Here is a 23,651-nt window from a genome sequence, read left to right as displayed (position 1 = left end):
TTGTGCCTTGGTATGCCCTCGGCTCAGCGAAGCTCAGATTGGGCAGATATACATAGGCTGCTGCACATCCCATGGGCTCACCTACCGTGCCATCGAGTAAGGTCCCTGCTACTGAAGAAACCTGTAGTGGCATAGGTGTTACCTTATATTTGCAGTAACAGGCTAAGAATCAAGACTCCTGGTTCTAACTTTCAATTTTCCTACTTTTTCTGGTGCCTCAGTTTACCAGGAAGGAGGGATCATGATGCGGACGTGTTTATTGTGAGGCCGAATGGCAGCTGACATCTGCAAAGTTCACACTGGTGCTTTGATGGAAGATATTAATAACTGGGAGCTATTAAAATGGCATTAATGAATCTCAACAGAAACATTTCTGTAATACATTTTCTATTTTAGTAGTCAGGTATGTCAGATATAGTGGAACTGTGTTTCTTTTTATTGAGTGTTTTATTTAAATTTCCACTTGGGAGGTGAAGAGTACTGTCTATTTTGAGAAATACTCATCTCTCAGGACATAGGAGCAGTTGTAATTTCTTAGCTGAAAGTTTATGCAAAATGTTTGGATTCTCTCATATGCAATATCTAACTTAAACCAAAGTCAGCAAGCGTGTCAACAGATTCTGCCTACTCCTACCTTCTAAGATAGAGCAACCCCTTGCCACCAGGTAACTTAAAAGGAAATGTCCATACATTTGCAAGGATATTCTTAGACTTCCCTATATTGCTGCATCCCACACAGAAAAATAGGATGAAGGTCCCTTGAGAGAAATTAACTTTGAAAGTCCTGATCGTCCTACATCCCCACTCTCTTAATTGACTCTGAAAGGGTTATTTTTCTGATTCCAGAGCCGAGTTTCTGTATGACTGAGACTGGAAAAATGGTTTTGATGCAAGAGCTATGAACCGTAGAAGCTATGGGTGCAAGGCTCTTTGGTGTGCATGGAGAAAGAGAAAGGAGAACTGCAGCTTACAAAACAAAAGTCCTCTATAAACTGATTTGTCAGGTATGATTACAGTAACTGTAGTGCTTTTCTTCCAATCCCTGCCCACAGGGGATGCCATTCAAGTTAAACAGTATAATATTAAAAACATAGCTCTGCATGACCTTTACCATCCTTTTGTTCTGCTCTTCTGCAGGGTCCAAGCACGCCAATGAGCCTTCTTGTGCTGCCTGAGTCTGAGAATTTGAGTTTCAGAAGGATAAAGGGTAAATATAATCATCGATAACATATGTATATTTAATAACATACCTTTCTTTACAAGATCATATCATCTTGGAGAGAGATTTCACCTCCTGGAGCTGGGGATTGAAGGGCGATGGTTCACGATCCAGTAACAAAGCAGTGCTCAGGTCTCCAGGGCAGCCCAGTAAGTACGTACGCTGAAAACATCCCTAGCACACGCCAATGGGATAAAACCCAGCAGCAAGTACAGCAAAGATGATAATTCTAGTCAAAAAGTGCATGGTGGAGCCATCAGTCTTACTCAGAAGAGCTCACTGGTACCCAGGGAAGGATATGAGATGAGACCTGCTCTAGTCTAAAGGAAGTAAGTCCCTATTTTCTCCACCTGTATTAAAAAGACACTGTAACCAAGAGCTTAGAGTATCCAGAGGCACGATGGGGAGGATGGGCAGGTAACGTGGCATCCTGCAGCTGGGATGGGCACACTGACAAGAGCGCAAGAGCCTTCGAGCCCAGCAGGAACTGCCAAAAAGGAACCTAAGCGGTATTGCCAAGGCGTTAGGTAACTTCCAGGGTGCAACCACCCCGAGCCATGTATTAACAAACACCAGTCCCGTTCAACTAGACAAGAAGTCTGTGTTAGGACCAGGGTGGGCAGAGGCATTCATGCACAGTCCTGATTCAACTATAATCGTTAGAGAAGAATAAAAATTTAGATGTATTTTTCACTGGTAAAATCAAGGTAGTAGTTACCCTCCTCAGTGCGGGTGGTGGTGGATAATCTCACCGAAACCCAGTTCTCCCCATTGACTATGCGATCTGCCTTCAGAGGGGCCTAATTTCCTTTTCACCGAATAGGGAACCTCGGGGCATAACTTGCTTTCTATGGTTCACCATCTTGGTTTCAGGTATTTCAATTTTACTGATCACGAAGTTGTGCTAAAAGTGCATTTTTAGACCTCAGACTTTCCAAAATCTTGTTGTTGGTTATGCTTTCTACTTTTCTAGACCATATCCTGCTTAAGATACAGCTGTGCAAAGGTGGCTTAGTAGGATAATGGCATTCACCACATATAGTGGCTTATTAAAACACTCTGGAACATAACTCTCGGGTTCATGTGAAAATACCATTCATTATCACTATTTATGACTTCTAGAGTCTGAACATAGTTCAGTGGCAGACTAAGTTGATGGATGTTCTTTATAGCATCTAATTTTTATCTGTTTTTAAATGAGCTTGCGTTATAAAAGGTAAATTCCTTATAGGCCAAGGCAGGAGTGACGAAAACAGTGAATTCTGGAAGGAAATAACTCTTAACTCTTCAAATTAATAATAAACTAAAGATTACTGCTCTGTATCAGATATGGAGGAAGGATAATCCTTGGATCTACCTAGCCTATGGGCCAAATTTTAGATCCTAAATGCTGTGGAAGTATGGACCTAGAATACAACTATTTCATTTGCATTAGTTTTCTTTTTTTAACTTTCTTCTTTCAACTGTGAATTAAAACTGAAGTGGTAAAAAAAAAAAAAAAAAAAAAAAAAAAAAAAGTATGAATCACCAAAACCCCATGCTGGAGTCTGTTATCTTGACATTTTTCTGAATGAATATTGAAATGCCTAGCAAACCAGATCTTGAAGTTCCTCCATCAGTAATCAGACCCAGACTTTACTTGAAAAAAAATCTCTTTATATTTAGTTATGGAAAGCATGCTCTTAATTATAATGATGTTCGTTAAAGCAAACGCCTTAGAAGACTAATATTTTCAACTCAAAGACTTTTCAAAAACATCTGAAAAAACACAATCTACGGTAAATTTATCCTGGAAAAATATTAGCAAAAAATTCACTGAAAAATAAACTGATTGCATATGGTATGTATGTTCATACACATGTGTTTGTGCATGTGTGTTCCTTTTCAGAGACTTGTAAGATTTGGTTCTGTCTTCTTTTTTCATATTTATAGAATGTATAAAAAGTCATTTAATTTGATGAAATCAAACATTCAATGAAAGCGAAAGCACTAGCTCTGAAATAAGACATCATTTTTGCAGGGCTATACATCCTTTGAACTTAGATGACATTGTCTCTGAGGACAAGATGTTTGATGAGTTTTATACTTTAAAGCCTCTAGTAGGAAAAATTAGTCTGGAATATGTTCCTGCAGGATGGAAAAAAAATCACTCAGTCTTCAAAAGATCAGGAAAAAAATGATGTCATTTTCTATTTCCCTTAAGTATCTTTCGTTCAGATGCTTATATTGGAAAAGGCTCAACAGCCGTGAATTTAGGGGCTTATACTCCCTGTGATCCATAGGGCATTTACGTGCATGCTGCCCAGAATATTGAGGAGAGGAAAAAAGCCTTTAGAATAAAACGATAAAAGGATCTATGGGATAAGACAATCTTAAGAAACACTGCTGAGTAATTTTAATCTATTAATTTAATATCGTGAACATAATGATTTGTGTAAAATTACGTTACCCCATCATACGCCAAATCTGTTCGGAACAGCTGCTTTGCATTGGGTATATCGTAATGACATACACCGCCCAGTTTTGAAGCTGAAATTCTTTTGTGTTGTGGTCCTATTTTAGACATGCACACTTGTGCCCAGCTTTAATTGCATGAATAGCTGTGCATGCTGAAGCCGTGCATCAGGTCCAACTCCTCAAAAAATAGCACGGAGCCCTGAGGAAGGACCTCTCTGAGGTGGGGTTGGTCTGAGCAGGGTCACAGACCATCCTAGTGAGAAGGACCCATGTGGACAAGGCTGGAGGGTGAGCTGGTTTTGTAGATCCAGTGCCAAGGGAAGGAGGAACCTGAGGATGCAAACCAGGATCAAAAAGATACATGGGAAATATTTTTCCCAACAGGCCTAAGGCTCAGTGCTTTTTTGCTCAGAAGAACTAGAAGAATAACAAGACCTGAAGCTTGGCAGGTGACCTGGAAACCACAGTGGGGGGGTGGACTCCAGGAATTGTAATGAAGCCTTCACAGATGCACACAGATTGCAGCAGAGACATCACTACGCTGTTAACTACCATCTTAAACTCCCTCTCTCCCTCTTTCTAGAGCCAAAAATACTTACTCCTAAAATTGCTTAACCCTAAAAAAATTTACCTTTGGAACTGCTAATTATCCACTTTGTCCCATAGTAGAGGGTGCCTGGAATGATAGAAATAATGAGTCTGCACGAATGCTTTTCACAGTGCAGAAGGTGTAAGAACAGCTGATGAGAAATCAGCGTTGCCATGTTTCTGTCAGTGCCCCCACAACTCCAGGCAAGAGCGAAGATGTAAAATGTCACGCTACCCATCTACCACCTTCGTATAAAGGGGACCTTTCTATGATAATCTCTGCAGGCTACTTACAGGTTGTGAGTATGAGAACACTGTGTAGGTGTTTTATGATGCCCAAGGTCAAGTTTGACAGAAATAGAATAAAAAGGGGGCTCCTTAAAGCAAGATTATCAGCACAAACCAGCAGAGTGAGGAGGACAGAGTGGTCTTGGGAAACAAGGGAAGAGGAAGCGTATGTCTTCAGAAGCCACAAGCTCTAGAGGTAAGGAGGAACTGAAAAACTGGAACAATCTCAAGAACTGTAAAATGAGGGCTATCAGTTTTCTATTTTCCCCTACTTGAAGCAAACGGAAATCAAACATTTGTGGAGACGTGTTGGAGTGGTCTGAGTAAAGACCTGCTGCTTATTTTCTGTAGGTGACTGCTGTGAAAGAGAGTCTTTCAAAAAGTTTAAAGTCAACATCTCTAGTTAATTCCCAACTTGGAGCTATTAGTTATACTGTTGGTGCAGTACTTCGTGTCTGTTTTTTTTCTTCAGATCTGGGTAACTCTGTTTCCAATAGCCCATATGATTTTGTAGGACACCTCCCAGATTATATGGGCATGTCCAACAGTAATTGTCTGTGGCAGGAATGGGGCAGAGGGAAAGGCCACTGGAACACAGTAGTGCACAAAAATTGGAAGTATCCTTGCATTACACATCCAAGTAAAATCATAGGACATCACGGGAGCTGAGATGCTCAATTATTTAATTCAGCTGCCTGCTTCCATCTTCAAATCTTTGAGAAACCAATTCTTTCTTTCCTCTCCTGTCCGTTTCAGGCAGCACAGCCTCTTCCGAAAGCTTCTGAATCTGAGAGAAAATAATCATCTGTTTGCAGAGGAGTTTTACTTCCTGCTTCTGACTTTTGCTTGTTTCTATTGACTTTTTGCCTTGTGGCACAACTGTCCAGGCCGTTCTGTTCTGCTCTGCGCAGTGGTAGTGTGGGAGGAGAAGAGCAGCATCTACAGCCCAGCCACAAGCTTTGCTAGGAAAAGCCAGCCAATGGCTTCAGAAGTTACTATTTCTCCTAGATGTGATGGGAGATGTATTATTTTCGTGAACATCGTGCGATGCTATATACTTACATTTCTCTTTTTGTGAAGGTACCTGTGGAACTTGATACTGCTGAAATAAGCCTCCCCTTCCTTGAGGGCTGAAGCGATAGAGACGGATCTCCTCGAACATCTCGGAGCGTTCTCCTCCTCATGCTCAGCACGAGACTCTACATGGCTTGGGACTCTCCCTGCCTGTTATTCACTGTGTAGCTGAAGCTTTTATAACAGAGGTAGGACCAACACTGGCTGGAGTTTCAGCTTTTTATTAAGGGCAGCCGCTTCAGATTTCCTTTACGGTGAAAACACTGACAGGTTTTGAAATGTCTCCAGCGGACAAGTCATTGGCAGGGAGAGTTTGGGTCAGACCTGAACCCAGTGCTAATACTTCAGAGATGAGAAGGGCTTGGAGGAGGTTTCTAGCAGCACCGGTTTGTAATTCCGCCTCGAGCATGGCTCCATGGATTAAGATATTGTCACACAATGTGCATGACACACGTTTGTCTTTTTAAGGTCCGTTATTGCGTGATGTAAAATTACCTTTCTGGCAGTTCAGTATTCTAGCACTTTTAGCACTCGGAGGCCTAACACTCTGGAAAATGCATTTACACTGCATTTAAAGCTTGCATGTTACTAAATCCTGTCAAGGAAAGTCTTTAAATAATGCATTAACATATGCTTGTGTTTTGTCTCCTTTTTTAGTGCAGTATTACTACACAATGGGTTGGAGCTATTGTCGATGGCTTTTCTAAGTTATTAAAGATACCACTAGGCAAGGCCAGTCTCTAAAAATAAGTGAGTGACAAGAACCCCAAAACACCTGGGAAAGAGAGAGTAAAGGAACAGACAGCTTGGATTTATGTAAAGCTTTCCTGTCTAGTAGTTTTCATTAACTTCAATATTGAGAAAAGAAAAGGAAAGAGAAAAAATAGATTGGATGTCCTTGGAAAATAGTAAGTTTAAAAATAAATCTTATTTTCTTAATTATGACTATTTCTAAACCCAAACCTCATGAGAAGGCAAAATAATCTTTATTAAGAGGTAGGTTCTGCTTTCTAAACATCTGTGCTGTTTTGTGAAGTATATCTGTAATCAAAACTTCAGCAGGTCAGCAATTAATCAAACATTAATTTGAATGCTGTGGGTTTTAGACCTCAAGTCACAGCACATATGTACCTTCCACACAGCCAGCACTAAACTGCTGGGGAAGCTCGTGGGACCTATTTTCTACCACCTGTGACAGTTTTTAAAGAATGTTTTTTTGCCTTTTTAAGACTGTGGTAAGCAAAACAGATTGTTTAGTGGAAAAGTCAGCTCGGAGGAAAAGGTTTTGGAAGACGATAATGGAGTGTATATAATGCGTATTATGGTTGAGAGGGCTATGTGAATTTGACCACTATTGTACATTTACATTGACATTTACACACAAGTTTCTACATAACAAATATTTATTGCCCAAACAGCAGATAACATTGGAGACTGCAGTTATCTTGGGCTCTAAGCTAGTGGCCTCACTACGTGGCCTTCTCTATAGATGAGAATGTGCTCCTAGAAATGCTTTTACTGGCAGTAAGTGTTCAGAGCCCTTAAAGCAGCAATAATGGCTGCTGAGCAAACATGAACCCTCCGAACAAACAAGGGCTGTGAACAAGAATGTTACTTACTGTCCAAACAGATAAAATTTTTTGTTCTCCTTTCTTAATTTAAATATTTTTAAAGCCACCACAAATAAAAATAAAACATATCAGCTTTTTAGTGAAGAATGTGGGAAACAATAATGCATTATTTCTTCATTATCACAAAGTCCACCAGTTTCTTAGGCTTTTCCCAATGAATTATGGCATGCAAACTTTTGCAACTTTATCCATTTCCATTAATATATATATATTTTTTTGTCTGGAAGCAGTGACTGGATGCACGGTTGTTCCTCCAGGCTTAAGCTTGCCTGCTGTCCAGGTTGGTGGTGTCTCTTAAGGCTTGACCTATCCACTGAATTAGTTTTGCTCTTAGTGGGATGGTGCCTGCTATACAAGCCAGACTGGGCTCCTGTCAGTCTCAGCAGAGAGTAACGACTGCATGCAGCAAGCGAGAAAGAAGGTCAAGTTTTCTTTTCACCCTAGGAGACCACTGGTCCAGAGCAAGCCCTGGATGCAGTGTCAGGAACCTGAAGGGATATATGATACTGCTTCAACGCATTAGCCTTCAGCTGGTAACAGCTGCTGGGCATTCGGCATCCTCCAGCAATCCGTCTGCTTCAAAAGTGTGATTTTTAAAGCAGTGGTTTTGGCCTCAATGCTCTGTGCTCTCAGTTATGAGATGTGTAATTTCAGATGTTCGCTAGCTTTATTGCACGTCTCGTGAGCAGTGACTCCGCAAGGCACTGAAATAGGGACAAGAAATCTGGGCTTCAAATTTGAGAGGTCACGGCAGCAAAGCCCAGCGGTGATAGTGCTGCTTTAACTTGCACAGTAAACCTGCAAAGCTAAATCTCTTCAGCAGCAATCTGCTCCAGGTAATGCCTAGGTAGTCGTTGTTCCCGCAGAGTTTTACTGAGATTAAATGAGCTCTCAGATTTTGCTAAACTGGTTTTTGCACATCTAAAGTATTTTCAGCCTTCCAGAGATCACACAGGAAGCTGGTGCTGCATAAGTTTGAGTTTGCAGTATGCAAAGCTGCCATCTTTTTATAGCATTTTGTCACTACTGACATACTGTCAAATGGATGCTGAGGAAATCAGACGGAGTATGCGACTCGACTTGAAATGTTAGGTGTGTAGGGAAAGGCGTTTTCACAAAAAAAGTCACGTCCCTGGTAAGCCGGGTTTTGGATGGGGTATCACAGACAAGTGCTGCCGCGGTACTTTACAGGTTTTCTGAGAGTCACTTTGCGTTTCAGTGACAAGGTTCTGCTGTCCAATAATGCCACCCTGTCCAAAATAATTTACTATTTAAAAGGATAAAAATACCTTTTGCTGGTTTTACTTAAGGAAAATCTTGATCTGTGCAGCTGCAACAGATTTTTCAATTAGTTCTCTAAAATTGTTCCTATGACAAAATTAGTTGAACTATACATCACTTGTAAAAGAACTAGCAATTAATTAGTGCTGCTATAGTTTCTTTAAGCCCTAGCATTGGTCAGCTTGTGGCCAAAGCATCACGTTACTTTCTTTTCTGGGAGAAACACCTCACCAACACGCAACATCCACTTTGCTGTGCTGAAAGTCCATCTCCAGAAAACATCCTGAAAATGCGGTGGCTGCAAAAAAATGTTAGTTTAGAACCGTGGGTGCTAAATCCTGCTGTTCAACTTCATCTACTATCTAGATCCACGGGTTTTCTCTTCTCTTATGAACTAAGCTTTTGCAAAGAAGGCAGTATAACACCTTGCTAAAATCTGGCTCCCAGAGAAGTTGCCCCAGACATTGGGTGTCCAGCAGGTCCCAAAGAACTGTTTGCATTTGGGCAGCGCCAAATGCATGCCCAAAGCAGCAAGAATTTTACCATTTTACTGGGTCGTTGGGACAAATCCTTAAACCAAAGGATGGAGAGGATTTTACCGGGTCATCGGACAGGTCTTCATTTTGTCGTGGGAGGTGACCAAAGCCATCCCCCTGTTCTGCCAGAGCATCAACAGAGGGCTCTGCAGGCTGCCCCATGCCGCGGCACGCGCCGCCCTCGCGCACGCTCCCCAACGCCGGCTGCAAAAACCGGGAAAATACGGTCGTTCCTTGCTGGAAAACGGTACCGGGGCAAGACAGTGGGAAAGGCGTACGCGGGGAAGGGGCTTTTTGGGAGCCCCGGAGGCCCCACGCCGCTGCGTGACGGGTTTGGGTTGCTCCCGCCCGAAAGGGAAGAGAGCGGCACGCGTCACCGCGGGAGCAAAGCCGAGCAGCAGCTGTGCGCGCGCGTGGCACTCTCGGGGCTGCTCCGAGAAGAAGTGTTAACACAGAAAATCAAAGAAACAGAAGTGTTTATCTAGGAGAACTTCGCCAGGCAAAAGTTCAAGCAGATTTTTTTTTTTTCTAGTCGCAAACTTTCTGATTGGCTGGAGTTTGCTATTTTCTATATCTAAAGTAACAGTATGGCAAGTGTCATGTTTACTAAAGCTACGTTTCACAACAGCAAAGCAGATTTTGTTGCAAGCTATTTATCTTAGTGCTCAAAACATTTTATCGAAGGTAAGAAAAGGGAAGTTGTCTTGAGGCGCAGAATCGTAATTCCTTTCAGCATTTCCTTTCAAGCCTCACATTCACCTTCTGCAAAAATTAACCCTCCCTATTTGTTGCCATTTTAACAGAGAAGTTTGCTTCGTACTTTAACGTTTGTGTCTCTATCCAGTACCGAAGACTTTCCCCCTAGACCCAGGCGTAAGTCACTCGCTGGTGAGATGGTTAGCTCCTGCTCTTGCAGGAAGTGGTTTTATTTTACTCTTTTTTTCCTGCTTTCTTTCTATCTTTATGAGCTGCGGGAGATTAACCCAAATGCTGTCTTTAGACATGTGACCTAGATGTTTTCCGTTTTTTGAAATAGTTAAACTGCTGCTGGTTGATGACAGTTTGAGATGGGAGGACGACCTCTGTGAGCCTGTAGGTAAGGAATCTTCGATTCATCTTAATGCAGCTCCTGAAACTGGTTTCTAAAGATTTTTAAAATAATTATAATTGCTTGTGTTTTGTAGGCGTTCAATACAGATTACAATAGCTATGCAATTATTTTATTTCTATTGTCATTTTTTAGTTTGAAAACAACGAGCAGTGTTGCACAGGGTACAAATGTGAATTGATGCTCTGAAGGCAAAATTAGTATTTGGAGTCTAGCGAAACTGTCACATCCTATAGAAGGAGCAGCTCTAGATACAGAGATCCTCTGTCTGTAGATACTAGAGATCCTTCCTGGTATCCTAAGCCACTAATCACGTCTCATATCTCTGCCTGTGCTATCTACTTATCCCAAAAAGGGGCAACAGGAACCAAGCCATGGCCCTTTGCACAGGAAAGGAGATAGATCACTTTTCCCAGCGTACGTCTTTACGGATGCAATTTAGCACTGTCTGAACAGCGAGTTGGCCTGCTGGTGGCAACCAGGGTGGTGATTAGTGACACTGGCCACCGTAAGAGTTAGTGAGTGGTGAGAGGTGATAGCAGGGATCGCTAGAGATTGAAGGGGAAGTCTCCTCTGGCTTCCTAACCCTACTCTGGTCCATTCGATCGGTCTGTGGAGCCAGGATGTGTCGGCAGGACCCGATGGCAGTACAAATGCTGGGATCATGTCTCCCTGCACCCCTCTCCCTGGGTGTCCCTGCTCCGAGATGCGCTGGTCCACATGGCAGCCTGGGCTGCCGGCGGTGGGAGGAGTGCGGCTGGGACATGTGGGGCCATGAGACGTAGCACAGGGATGCTGGAGCAGCTCCGCAGGTGCAGAGCTCCTACCACTATCTCACAGGTCTCCTATCGTTCAGCATCGTAGAAAGTGAGAATCACGTTTCGCGATCACAAAATTTGGTACTGCTATCATCCGTCAGTAGCACTGATAGGAACAGCACATAGGGAGGTGTAAAGGTGGTCATGCAAAAAATACCCGCTCTTTTTATCTACCCATGTTGTCAATGTTGTTCCTCATGGAGCTGCTCAGTGGAAATGTCCCAGTGACAGCATGTGTCCTGCATGATGCTGTTGTAGATCAAGCCTAATGCCAACCCTGCTTTGGAGCGGGCTGGGAAAAGGTTGCACCTCCTGAGGCCCAATCTCTTTATCAGAAAAGATAGCTCTGCGCCACCATCACTGTGCCAATGCTGCTTTCTAGTCTTCAAAGAAGCAATAATGTACAAGGGCATTCAAACAACGTGGTATAATGATTTAGTTATGGACGACATAAAGGAGAGTCAGGATTAGCAAGATTTGTTTTATACCGAAGATTTATTTTCCTGGTAACATGTAGTCTGCTGCAAACATCGTGACATGCACTCGTGTTTGTAACTGATAGCCTTATCATGAGAAGCAACTTGTTTTTCTTTGGGAAATATGGGTCAGAGTTGAAAGAAATCACAAGTGGCTTGAAGCTCATTTTGAAATTGTGCATAGTGATTGGAGACAGATTTTAAAGCAGTGTTGTAAGATTACATTTCAAGTTTTCTGTACTTTTTGGAGAAAAAAGCTGTCCTGCCTGCATTTACAAATCAGCACAGACAGGGAAACTGTATAAAAAGAATATGTTCTCTTCCTGGGCTGTGTTTGTAGTGGTTTTTATGCTGCTGCTGCAATGTCTTTAGTCATTTGAAATGCATTTTCGACAGAGTTGTGAGATCTGGTAAAGTAGTTTGAATTCTGAGAGTTATTTTTCTTTATTCTGAGAGTTATTTTTCGTTATTCTTTCCCCCTTCCCTGCAACTTACTTCACCATGTCCAAAGCAGATTCGTTTAAATGCAGCATCTTTTGCTCACTTTACCTCTCTGCCGGACTATGGTCTACGCTGCCACCTCTGTAACACACGTTTGTTCATTTTCTTTTCTAAATCGTGAACAGCCTTTTCCGTAGTTTCTATATGTTAAAGCTCCTGCTGCACACTATTACTGAATTATGAAAAACTGCCCTTGTGGCTGTACTTGTATAAGCTCCCTTTTCCCTTGAAGCGAGGCCCGGGCCCTCGGGTGCCCATGCACCTTGCGCCCGTCTGGAGCGGCAGCCAGAAGCCAAAATGGTGACAAAGTCACATTTTGAATCTTGTGCTGATATTTGGGTGGCACAACAGGAAAACCTCCAGCGCGGGGCTAAGGCTGTACTGGTGCCAGCAACTTGTTGGCAGCTCTGCTGCTGATTTCTCTGTTTCTCCTGCCAAAAGTTATTACTTCTTTTTGCTGGCAGATATTAATGAGACAAGCTTGGGGCCAGGCTCTCGGAAGAAGTATCCGACGTGATAAATTTGGAGCGCCCTTCCCCATCCCCAGTGCTTGGTGCAGAGGATGGCTTTTGCTGTGCTGTGCAGAGACTTCAGCTTGTTTCTGTGCTGAGGAGTCCTGAAGTCTTTCAGCAGTGGTGACTGCTAGCGTCTAATGGCCTGTTTCTGCTCAGCCACAGTGAGCTTAGGGGTTATACATAGTATCTTTGAGGATCACGATGTGTAATTCTGATACTTGCTTATTTTTTTTTTTAACTTTTCTCTGCATTGCCACTATGCTGTGTCAGCTCAAGCAGTGCAAGTTGCTAACCATTTTACAGATAGTTAAAACCTACATACTCCTAAAAGCTCTCTCTCGATGTTGGAGCAGTCTGTCTGCTAATGCTCATGTGCATTATTTATTAGAGGCTTGAAACATGCAGAATGCTGCTAACACTGCATGTGTAGTCTTGTTTGGGCCGATCTCTTTTAAAGACAAAAAAAAGCTTCACTGGAGATCTAGCTAAATCAAGCCTCTGTTTCACTTCTATCCTGACCAAGACTACCACCTGGATGCATCAGAGCTACTTCTCCATGCTACAAAGGCAGCAGCTGGCACTAGTGGACACTGTTGGTGTGCAGATGCTCTGATGGCTTTGATGGTTTCACGTGTCGGTAGCATTAGTCTGGAAGCAGTGAGATAAAGCTGTGGCCCAGCTTTTGCCTGCACGTCTTCCATGGCAATTCAAGTGCTGTACAAGAGCACAGCGTTCTTTATCTGATTGCACAACTTGCGCGAATGTGTCTCCTTTTCCCATCCGGTGGTGGCTTGCAACGGCTTTTGTCATCATGAAAGTAATTACTGCAACATCCCCTGAGTCTCGGAGTGGGGAGTCTCCGCTACCTTTGGCGTGTCCAGGATGACACCCCGGCTTACTGGCTGTGCAGCTGGGACCCTGCTAGCTTGTCCTAGGTGAGGCTGCAGGAGTATTACTTACTTTTGAAACCTTTTCACAGAGCTGGGTCTGCTTATATCAGGGGTCTCGATGAATCTTAATTTGACAGATACTCTGTTATCAACATGTTAATTACCCAGCTGATTGCTCTTTTGCTCTATTGGATGTTAAGGTTTGTGACTTCATCCACTTCAAATTTCTCCATCAGTCTTCCCTGGTTTGAGAAATACTATAAAAAGTTTGTTTTGGAGACTCACTGCAAAACAAACACTGCTAGCTTCTTATTTGCACTGGGACTTCCTCAGGGCAGATCTGTTTCCATTTTAAGAGTGAGGCCTCTTATGGAGGTCAGTGTACTCTAATAACTTTTATTACAATTTAGGGCACCTTGGGGTTGGCTGGAATAGGACCAAGGGAAATGTCACTGGATGTTTTTAAAGAATGCTATCCGAGTGGGAAAAGGGGGCATTAATATTTTGGGCTTGCTTTAAATTGACAAGGGGGGCAATGACAGCTTACCTGTTTATGCTAGAGTTCAGTTTTTGTGCACCTAGCCAGATCATGCTGGACCAGATTTTCAATGCATTACCTGATTCATGCTGAAGTTGCTTGGAAGTGCTGAGGCCTAGCATATATAAAAATGAGTCCTCTTTGTCAGAAGTTGAGAATCCAAAATTCATATATGCTCGAAAATTTATGCCTTTTTAAATTTGTTTCTCTCTATTTGCATATACACTTAGCATGAGAAAGAACTGCTTTGGAAATGGATTAGAAAAGAGTTTGAAGAGTTATTTAACAGATTTTGGTATTCTCTACATTGACTTCTAAACTTTTTGGGTGTATAAGTTGCATAGTAAAATATTAATTTAGGCAGCACACATCCCTACTGAAATGTTCCTTCAATAAATTAACTAGGTAAGTTGAATTCTGTGACATCTCTATGGTTAGTGGTTAAAGGTTGTTGAAGACACAGTGGAACATTTCCTGCCATTTGAGATTGATGGGTATTAAATCATTCACTTGCAGTTAAGCTGGGTGTTTTGGTTTTGTGTTGTGGTTTTTCAAGAATATTTCTTCCAAAGTCTGTGCCTGACACGCTGAGCAGGCGCAGTCCTCCAACAAGTGGTCCTAAAGCGACTTCTGAGTCCATCTCCAAAACATGCAACCGTTTTCAACGTTTTAAGGGAGGAAGGGAAGAAAATGAGGAAGCAAAACCAGAAGTGAATATGGCTGAAAGCTGAAGAGACAGGCTTCAAGCATGTTCTTGCTCTTTGTTTCTGACTTCTTTTCCTGCCGCACCCTGAGCAAAGCCACCGCCGTACTCGGTGCTGAATCAGATACCGCGAGGCCAAGCCCCGACTACAATGCTTTCTGTTTAGCACCTGTACTTGTTTGTCTGCTGCTCAGGATGTTACTAAACTCTCTTCCTCTGAGGGCAAGGAGGGAAATGACACGCACGTTTTGTGAACAGACTCGCAGCCCTGTGGTTTCGGCCTCCAGGACCTGAGGATCCAGGCTTGGGGATGCCGGAGGTCCCACTGGTGGCCACACGCGGCCATCCAAGCAGTTCTCAGCATTTCCAGCAGCCCCACTGCAGCCCTCTGTCCTGCTGCAGGAAGCAGGATCTGGAGCAGCCAGGCAGCCCAGGGATGGATGGATGGATGGATGGACAGATGGACGGAGCCCAGAGCTTGCCCCCAGACCACGTGATGGGACTGGCTAGAGCAAGGCCCTCATGCTGGGCGCGGGAGAGCTAGAGGGGGCTGCTGGGAGCATTTTCAAGGAACACTGGCAAAGTCCTCCCTTGGTGCTGTTGGACGAAACGTGTTTCTAGAAAATGCTGTGCTGTAAATGAATCAACATTTTCCAACAGGACGGTGTCACATCAGACTTTCCAACTGGCTGAGCTGCTCTCACTTGTGCTACCTTTTTTGCTTTGGGCCAAGTAGTTTTGGGGCCCAAATTAGAAACTTTATTGTTTCCTGTATCACCTGTATGTTGCATGCATGGTTACTTTATTAGGACTTTCCCCACCCCCAAAATACAGATCAAAAGATTTTTGGACTAGAAGGTGGCATTGAACCATCCATTCTTCTTATACTGGCAAAAAAAGTGGAAATGGTCTAAGTAAAGCATATCTTCATTCCTCCTCATTCATTAATTCCTTGGCCTTTATAAAGTAAGGCGAGGAGTGCCCCTGGTCGTAGCAGAGATTTGAAGAAAATGGTCTCCTCAGCTGGTTCTTGAATTTGCCATGGGCAGTTTAGCACACGATCTGCATTGAGGAGTATGTAGTTCTGCACGCTTGAGATATTCAGAGATGCTGCCCAGAGATTTTAATAGAAAAACTTTCTTTTTAATTTTCATCTGAAGTTTGACACTTGTTATCAAATCTTTCCTGGAGCGCAGTAGAGTGAAAGGAGGGATTCTATTAAGATGTGGAGCGCTCAATTGCATAAATCAAGAGAATGAAAAAAAAAAAAATTGAATGCAGGGGTTTCTTACCAGACTTCTGTCTTGCATCAAGATATATAGCTTTAGGGAGTAACGCTGGTGTGCTGAAAGGAAGCTTTAACTCAGGTGTGCAGGCCTGCAAGCGGTCGCCTGAGCTGCCGAGCGCAGCAGTTGCAGCCAACAAGGAGCGAGAGCCTGCAGTACGTCAGCTCTGCGTGAAACCACGCTGCTGATAAACACCCAGCCGAGGGCCAGTTTAATACTGGTTAAGAATCCGTCAGCCCCAGCTACGATGCGCCTCAGAAGAAAGCAAACCCGTTGCATGCTCTGGAGGAGGCAGGAAAAGCCTCCCGGCAGAGCTGGCCTCCGGAGGAGCTCCCTGCTGACCCCGGGTTTTGCGACCGCTTTGAACACGGGTGGATGAGGGGGACGTGCCAGCCGGGGCCCGACGGTGTGCTGCCGCTGCGGCGGAGGTGCGGGCTGCCCTCGGCCGCTGCTCTCCCCTTCCAGGGCTTGGGAGAGGTGGGAACGGCCTCCAGACACCACCGGGTGCACCAGGAGGGGAAGCAGCTATAACTTTCAAACATGCCCAACCTACTTTAAAATGAACAGTCCTTTGGAAGCCATCAGTTAGAACATGCAAATTAAACAGAGCAATATCAACTCCTTTTCGTCGCCACTCCATTTTACTATTTAAATACTTGGCTTTTTAATTTGTACTGTTAGGAAAGCTGGGGGCAGCGAGCGGCTGCCACTACTCTGTCTATGACTGTTCATGTTTCCGTGTGAGATCGGGCACCATTGCATTCTGGCTGTCATTGCTTCAAACATTAGCTGCTCTTAGTTATAATTCCCTACTCTGCAGAAAGCACACGTGCAAAGTTGCTGGAATCATCCTGAATCATCTTTGTGAAATAATGTGCTCTTGCACAAAACATTGCAAGCATGCAGTAATTGTTTTAGATATAAGGGATGCAGCCTACGTTCAGACTTGCTGCATAATTTAAAAATTATGTGTCTTTTTGAAAATTTACATTTTTGATACTGCCATATGAGTTATACAGAGTGATACCAGATAAAAACCCGTGTCTGCCCTCCCCGTGCTGCGCGCGGTGCTGCTGGAGAGCAGGGCGGTGGAGCGGGCAGGCCCGTCGGCTCCTGCCGACGTCAGGGCAGCAGCGGAGCGCAGCTGGCCACGACAGCAAAGCAGCGGCCCCACGAAATGCAGAAGAGGGGCTGCTATGTGCAAGCCACAGAAATTTCCCCGTCCAGTTCCTGATGTAGCTTAAAAGTTTTCTCCTAAAAGCGTGAAGTGCAGGCTGTGCTGCATTTCACAGCCCCGTCTCTCTCACAGGAGCAGCACCAGCAGCTCTGTAAAGGGAAGTGGAGATGGAGTGTGGGAACAGATTAAAAGTGTCTGGAGCTTTTTTTTTTTTCCCCTCTCTCAGATGGAAAGTGGGAGCAGTGAGAAGAAGTAAGGGAGCAGCTGTAGGATTGCAGCATGGAAACTGCTGCAGCTATGTCTGCAGAAAGAGCGAGGGAAGAGGGTGGGAGGGACTGTTTAACGTGCACAGCCGGGGGAATCAATCACTGTCCTGGGCAGCAGGAGGGAAGGTGTCTTGCTGCCCAAAATCGTGGTGAACCACTTATTGTAGGTGCTGTTGTGATCGGCTACAGTGTCAGAAAGACATACTTCCCTAAGAAGTTTATTTTACGTTTTTGTGTTGTTTCTAAAGTCAGAGAAGCTTTAAAGCCTTTCCTGTTCAATAATCTCAGCGTCTCAGTCTGACTCGTCTTGTGTACAGCGATGTCTATATGGGATTGTAAAATGGATTAAGAGAGGGCAAATGTGCATTTAACCTGTCAGCTAAGTTGAGGGATGCTTCAGGATACCCCTCAGCTAGCCAAGAGGTTAAAACAACCCCACTGCCTCACTGAGGGCCTTCCAGGGGCCGAGCGGGTGTCTTTTCCCATGACGATAAGGCTGTGGCTGCCTGAACCAGGACCGGGGCAAACCGGGATGTGACTTATAACAACTACTCCATGCGTTCACTATTGCATAACTAATTTAGAGTTACAGCATGACAAAACTCATGTGTAGTCTTACTACGCAGTGAATGCAAGGTGCTTCCTCCGCTGGGGGAAAAACTACTCGTGCTTAATATGGATGCCCGTTAATGTGGTGCGGGTCACTAGCGTGCTGTAATGCCCTGCCCTAGCCGGCCTTGTGATAACTTGTTTATATAGCCGTAGTCAAACTGAAACTGAAATTTCTGTCGGCAGAGCTGTGAAATCTGAACTTATAGGAAGTTTGTTTCTTTGGCTATTCGTATCAAGTTATGAAAATATTTTTCTAATGCTTCAGTTTGTCTTGCAATAGCAATGCTTGCACTTCTCTGGGGAGTTTGGGCTGTTCCAAAAATACCATCGCCACATGTCTGGGGCAGGTAAGCATGTAAAGTTTGGATGAATATCTGAATCTCAGCGAGGAGAAGTTCTGCGAAATTGAGCTGGAAGTAGTTCAAGCAGTCTTTGAAATTTCTGTCACTTCTGCTTCTGCTTGTATCTGTAAATACTGCAAGAATAACCTTTCCCATAGTATCTCTTCACTTCAGATCTGGCAACATTAAAAGTAACAACACTTTTCTGAACATTTAGGCTATAGGAACAGATTTCTTTCAAGCACCGGAGAAAATTTGTGATTCTTATGTGATCTTCCTAGAGAAAACACTGTGATTTTTACTCAGAGTTAGACTGCTGGAAAAAAAAGTTATGGTGCGACAAGCATCATATACAGGTATAAAACGAGTTTAGAGCTGGTCAGCCTTGCCTGGGCTGGCTGGAGACCCATGGCTCTGTTATGGACCTATCTGCAGCGTCTAGATGTGTAGTGGGAAGGAAGAAGGTGGGAGGAAATTATCTTTTTTTCACCTGAGGCAGGTCTGGAATAACCAAGCGATGTTCCTATGTGTTCCTCTAGCACTTCTCAGCTCTTATTTGGTGTTAAGTCAGTTAAACTGTTATGAACTTTTCTGATATTGGGAGCTACTACTGTTATTGGTTTAATTTCTAAACCATACTCATTCTGCTGTTAAATTTCGCAGGGTATGGTGCATATTGAATGATATTATTCAAAAGGTTTTTTTTTTTTTTTTTTGGTGCTATATGTATGACTAGTCTTCTTAATCTGCAGCATTGTACAGTAGTTTACACAGCATGGAAAATGGAGGCAGGTGTAGCAGAGTCAGATGCTCTCAAAAAAAGAAATGCAATGCACTGCCAACAGGAAGACCTAGAAGTAGCAATTTTTCCCAGGCACGTTCTTTTACATATTCAAATGGATTTCTGTTATGGACGACTGTTTCCAGAACATATGTAGGCCAAACTGTACACAAAGGCTACTTCTAGCTTCAAGTTCTATTTGAAGCTGAGATATTAAGTTGACATTAAAATGGTGAAAATAGACTCAGTTATGCTATCCCATATGATATTTTGGTACAGACAAACTTTTGAAACAACTGCTACCTTTTCCAAAACCTTCACATGTAATATGATTAAGGAACTAAGTGATGTAAGAAGACACATGACCATATGTAGCCCCTTGTTGACTTGAAAAACTCCTTTACCCCACTGCATAGTGTTCTTGTTCTTTTCCAATAATATCCTGGTGTTATTTCCTAATAAGCATTTATTTGTGAGAAGTCCTGTAGATTGAAGGTCATGGAAATCAAAGAGGATTAGAGAAGGGTCTGTAGTCATTAAAAATGGATGTAAGGAGTTTGGTATTGTATCTGCCCAGCTTTGAAATAGGAGCTGTCTCCCACTCTCTTTCTTCTCTGATTCTCAAGCCATTTCTATCCAGGCATGGAAGCATTTCCAGAGATAGCACATCTCTGCCCTGTAGGGTACAAGTAGCTTTTCAGGATCTCTGCTTTTCTTTCTCTTTCGATTCTGCTGTTTTTAAGGGTCTTTGCAGAGAGCAGAGCTTTCAGCCATCATCTTCCACAGGAAAGAGTCCAGAACGACACAAAGCAGGATCTTAGCTCTCTGCTTTAATCCTCATGGAGAGACATTGCCGGTCTAGCACGTCTATTCAAATTTTCTACCTTTTTTCCTACCTGCATCTCTCTTCACCCAATCCATGAGACAAATTGGTCAACAGTTTGTGAAGACTAGTAACTTTTCCACTGAAACTGTATGTTTGGTTAAGATATACTCCTAATTTTGCTACCAGCTATCATAAAGTGAGACTCAATCCCACTCTTTCATTGTTATTTTATGTTTTATGTGTCCTTTTAATTTTTGATGGTGTAAGATGCTGTTACAATTGGAAAAATTAGAATAAAGTACAGTTAAGCTTCATAGCACTAAGTCGCTTCTCATTTTTAGTGCTGTGGTTAATGGGCAGGAAATCACTGAAAAATCAAACTGTAAGAGTTTGTAAACTGTTGTGTGGCATGGAGTCCTCACGCATGAGGACTTGCCACGTACTGTAAGTGGAATGATGAGAAAAGCTCATTTTCCAAATGTATGGTAGATATTAGGTATGAGAAATAAAGTAGGGCAATTTAAAACTTTAATTATTAGGAGCTCTTATCATCAGAACGAACTTCCAGTATGTGGTTATACCCTAAATTAAACACCATAGTTTCTGTTGTACAATGGTATAAGCCTGTATCCTTCCCTCTTGCAGTATATTATAAAGTATATTTTCCCACCCGGCTTTGTAATGCAATAAGTGGTCTGGCTGTACTCCTTAGATGGCTGGAGAATTAGGTCAGGTATAGTTCATGCTACTTTTGTGTTGCTGTAACTCAATAGACTGAACTTCACTGAAATGAACTTCAGTGGGTTCGCTGTGAAAGGCAGATCAGAATCAGGCCTCTAACACCTGCCTGGAACGCTATGTACTATATTGCAGAGACTGCGAAGAAATTGTATTAAATAACACAGTTTGTTCCTGTTCGATATGACCCTGGAACATGAGATTTCAATCATGAGAAATATGTAGTTACTAACCAAGTGTTATTGTAAGACATAATACTCTGAATGTAGGAGGATAACAGAGAAGGTTGAAAATAGTCATCGTATCAAGGATCAATTTAAAAGCTCGTAGATGAAAGATTCTTTAGCCTTAGAGTTGTTTGACAGTGGTGCTTCAAAATGCTTTACGTCTTGGATTGCAGTACTGCCTAGGAAGTCTGTTATGATTTGGGCCTAGTTGTGCAAAAAACTTTGCTTTTAGGTGTATGCTTCTTAGAGATTATATTCTATACCTTAGAGCTTTTCATAGCTAAATAAAGCTATACTGCTAAAAATAAAGTAAAAAAGATTTTTATACTCTTCTCTCTGACTGCAGAAGAGGCATGGGCAAACTTTACCTACATGTGCGAACTGTCTGAAGAACTATGTGGGTCATTTATTCTTTTATTTCCAGAAAGTCCTCAAATACTGGACTAGAAAAGAGTGACTGCAAAGCCAGTGTTTGAAAGTATTAATTAAGATGACTGCTGCAATGATTGCTCGGCTTATTGTTGGCTCTGAGAGACAGCAGTGAAAGTCTAATATGGTTGCAGCAGGTAAAAAAATAAAAGATGGTGGGGTAATTAATGCTAATGGCATTAATGCATGGCTTTGGTGGGAAGTAGGGCGTACCAGCTGACTCGCTGATGAGATTGCAAGTTTGGACGATGAGGGAAACTGTGGTGTTAACTTGAGGACATCGGACATTTTACAGTAGATTGAACTCTGCATAACACTGTGCTTTAATGTCTCTCTCTATGCGGTATGAAGGGCTAAAACAGGAGTAAGGACCCAGCCAGGGGTGCTGTAGTGTTGTTCTTGATCTCCTACTCTGACCACAGATGTGACTGATGGTAGATATTAACGCTGCTCCTAAGTGCCAATTATTCCAAGTTGGATGACATCTCTCTGCAATGGAAAAAGGCACAGGAAAGTTACATCTGCTTTGCATTTTCATTACAAAGGCTTTTTCTAGCACTCAGATGAACTGGCTTTGGGCCTCCTCTGGAAGCCAGCCCCGCACACCGTTTCACTGCACAGCCCTCGCTGCTTGTGCCCCTGCCCTGGGCTCCGTCTGGGCTGGAGCCTGTGCCGTGTTAGCCGGGAGAGCAGCTTGGTAGGGGCAGAGGCAGCAGTGTGGGCATAAGAATAAGGCAAAAAGCCATGTGCCACTTGTTGCCTCCTCTCTTTACCTATCTTTGTCTGTCCTCCTGCATTTCCATCAGTTGTGCATTAAGCACTTACTACCCCCAGAGCCCTCTTTGGCAGAGATAACAAACAGCACAGAGAGCTCGAGCAAAAACCAGCAGCAGCAATCTTTACGTAGGTGTGTCGATTTTAGACACTTTTTCACAGACACAGCAATACATTTTCTCTTTAGGAAGAATGCTCTGGCTCACGGACTGTGCCATTAGCTTGTTTTTTTCATTTGTTAACTCTTACTTCCTCTTCCATTTTTATGGTTTGTTTAGGCTCTCGGGTTTAGGTTGATGGTGAATGTAGTGTGGGGGTTTCATTCTTCTGTAATATCATTGCACTGGGCTTCTGTGGACGCTCATCATGTGTGCTGTGCTCTGCAGCACAAGGCCGAGCAGCAGAAAAATGGAATTAGTGAATCCGTAACAAGACGCACTTAAATTTTGCAGTGCTTTCACTTTATTATGTTTAGCACTTTCATGCTCGTTATGCATCTGATGTGATAGTGGTGCAAAAGTCATAGGAAAGAAAGATAGTTGGAAGAAAATAAAAGCTATTTTATTAAACACAAGATTATATACATTGATTTTAACCTCAGCATGTTGAAAAACAAATGCAACCAATTATATTAATCATGAGTAAATTTCTCCTTTCTTGGATGGAAGTAGTTGTTATAAATACTTGGTACAAGATGCTAATGAATTAACATTTGCCCTCTGTCTTTTATTATACATAGCCGTAGGAAATGTAGGCACAGCACAGACCAAAATTTAGAAATGCTGCCCTCCTCTTGCCTCTTGAAGAACTAATGTTTTGCTTTGTTTTGTGGAAAATCTATGTACTAGCTTTACTGATACTGTACTAAAACTCATGACAAAATGTTCTTGAGTAATATCAGTCAGTCTTCTCATTATATGATGCATTTTTGGACAAAGCAACATTCCAAAATGGGTTAAAAAAGCTGATACCTGCCATTTGCAAATTCCTCCAGCTCCATGAGCTGCTGTAGGAGTGGAACACTTATTGGTTGTCACTGTGAGACAGAAACCATAATTGAGCTACTAAAGGCATAAGAATGGCAGGGGAATGAACTGTTTACTTTCCTAATTTTGCAAAAAGTTAAATATATTTTCCATCTTTTCGATAAAAATTCAAAGGAAGTATTTTATAGAAAAATAAACAATGTTACTTTGTTTCCTGTGTCATTTCCTTCCTCCTTTTGAAGAGAAAGGGCAGAAGAGACTTTTTTCCCCATCTGAAGGAAATGATAAATGCTCGAAAGATTTTAATTGATATCAAACATTAAAATTTTGTGAACACATGGTTTTTTTTTAAAGAAACATTATAGCAAATGCTGTTTTAAATAGCATTGCCAAGACCCAGTACTTTGTGAGGGAGCCTGAGAGACTGTCTTTTTTTTTTCCCCAATCTCTGCAGTTTGCTGTGTTACTCTTTTAAACTGGGCCTGATTCTCAGAAATGGTTTTACAGTGTATGCAGATTTGCATGTGCAATTGGCTTGTCATTTTTCCCCTCTGTAACACTCATTGCTTCCATGCCACATGTTTG

General features: G+C 42.7%; 1 protein-coding gene across 3 annotated transcripts in view; it reads left to right on the top strand.

The window, feature by feature from the left end:
- The first annotated feature begins 9,658 nt into the window (after positions 1-9,658).
- Positions 9,659-23,651, top strand: part of ARHGAP15 (Rho GTPase activating protein 15) — a 336,654-nt gene continuing 322,661 nt past the window's right edge. The window contains exons 1-2 of one of the 3 annotated variants that reach the window (XM_026123475.2): positions 9,659-9,758; positions 10,111-10,170. The gene's annotated coding sequence lies outside the window, so the exon portion shown is untranslated. Of the gene's footprint in view, positions 9,759-9,898; positions 9,963-10,110; positions 10,171-23,651 lie in introns of those variants that run through there. The other 2 variants (XM_026123474.2, XM_026123476.2) reach the window with 2 other exon arrangements.

This window comes from Dromaius novaehollandiae, chromosome 7, assembly GCF_036370855.1.
Source record: "Dromaius novaehollandiae isolate bDroNov1 chromosome 7, bDroNov1.hap1, whole genome shotgun sequence".
In the NCBI taxonomy this organism is placed as follows: Eukaryota; Metazoa; Chordata; class Aves; order Casuariiformes; family Dromaiidae; genus Dromaius; species Dromaius novaehollandiae.
Note: the sequence above shows the minus strand (reverse complement) of the source record. Positions and strands in the feature narration are given on the sequence as shown.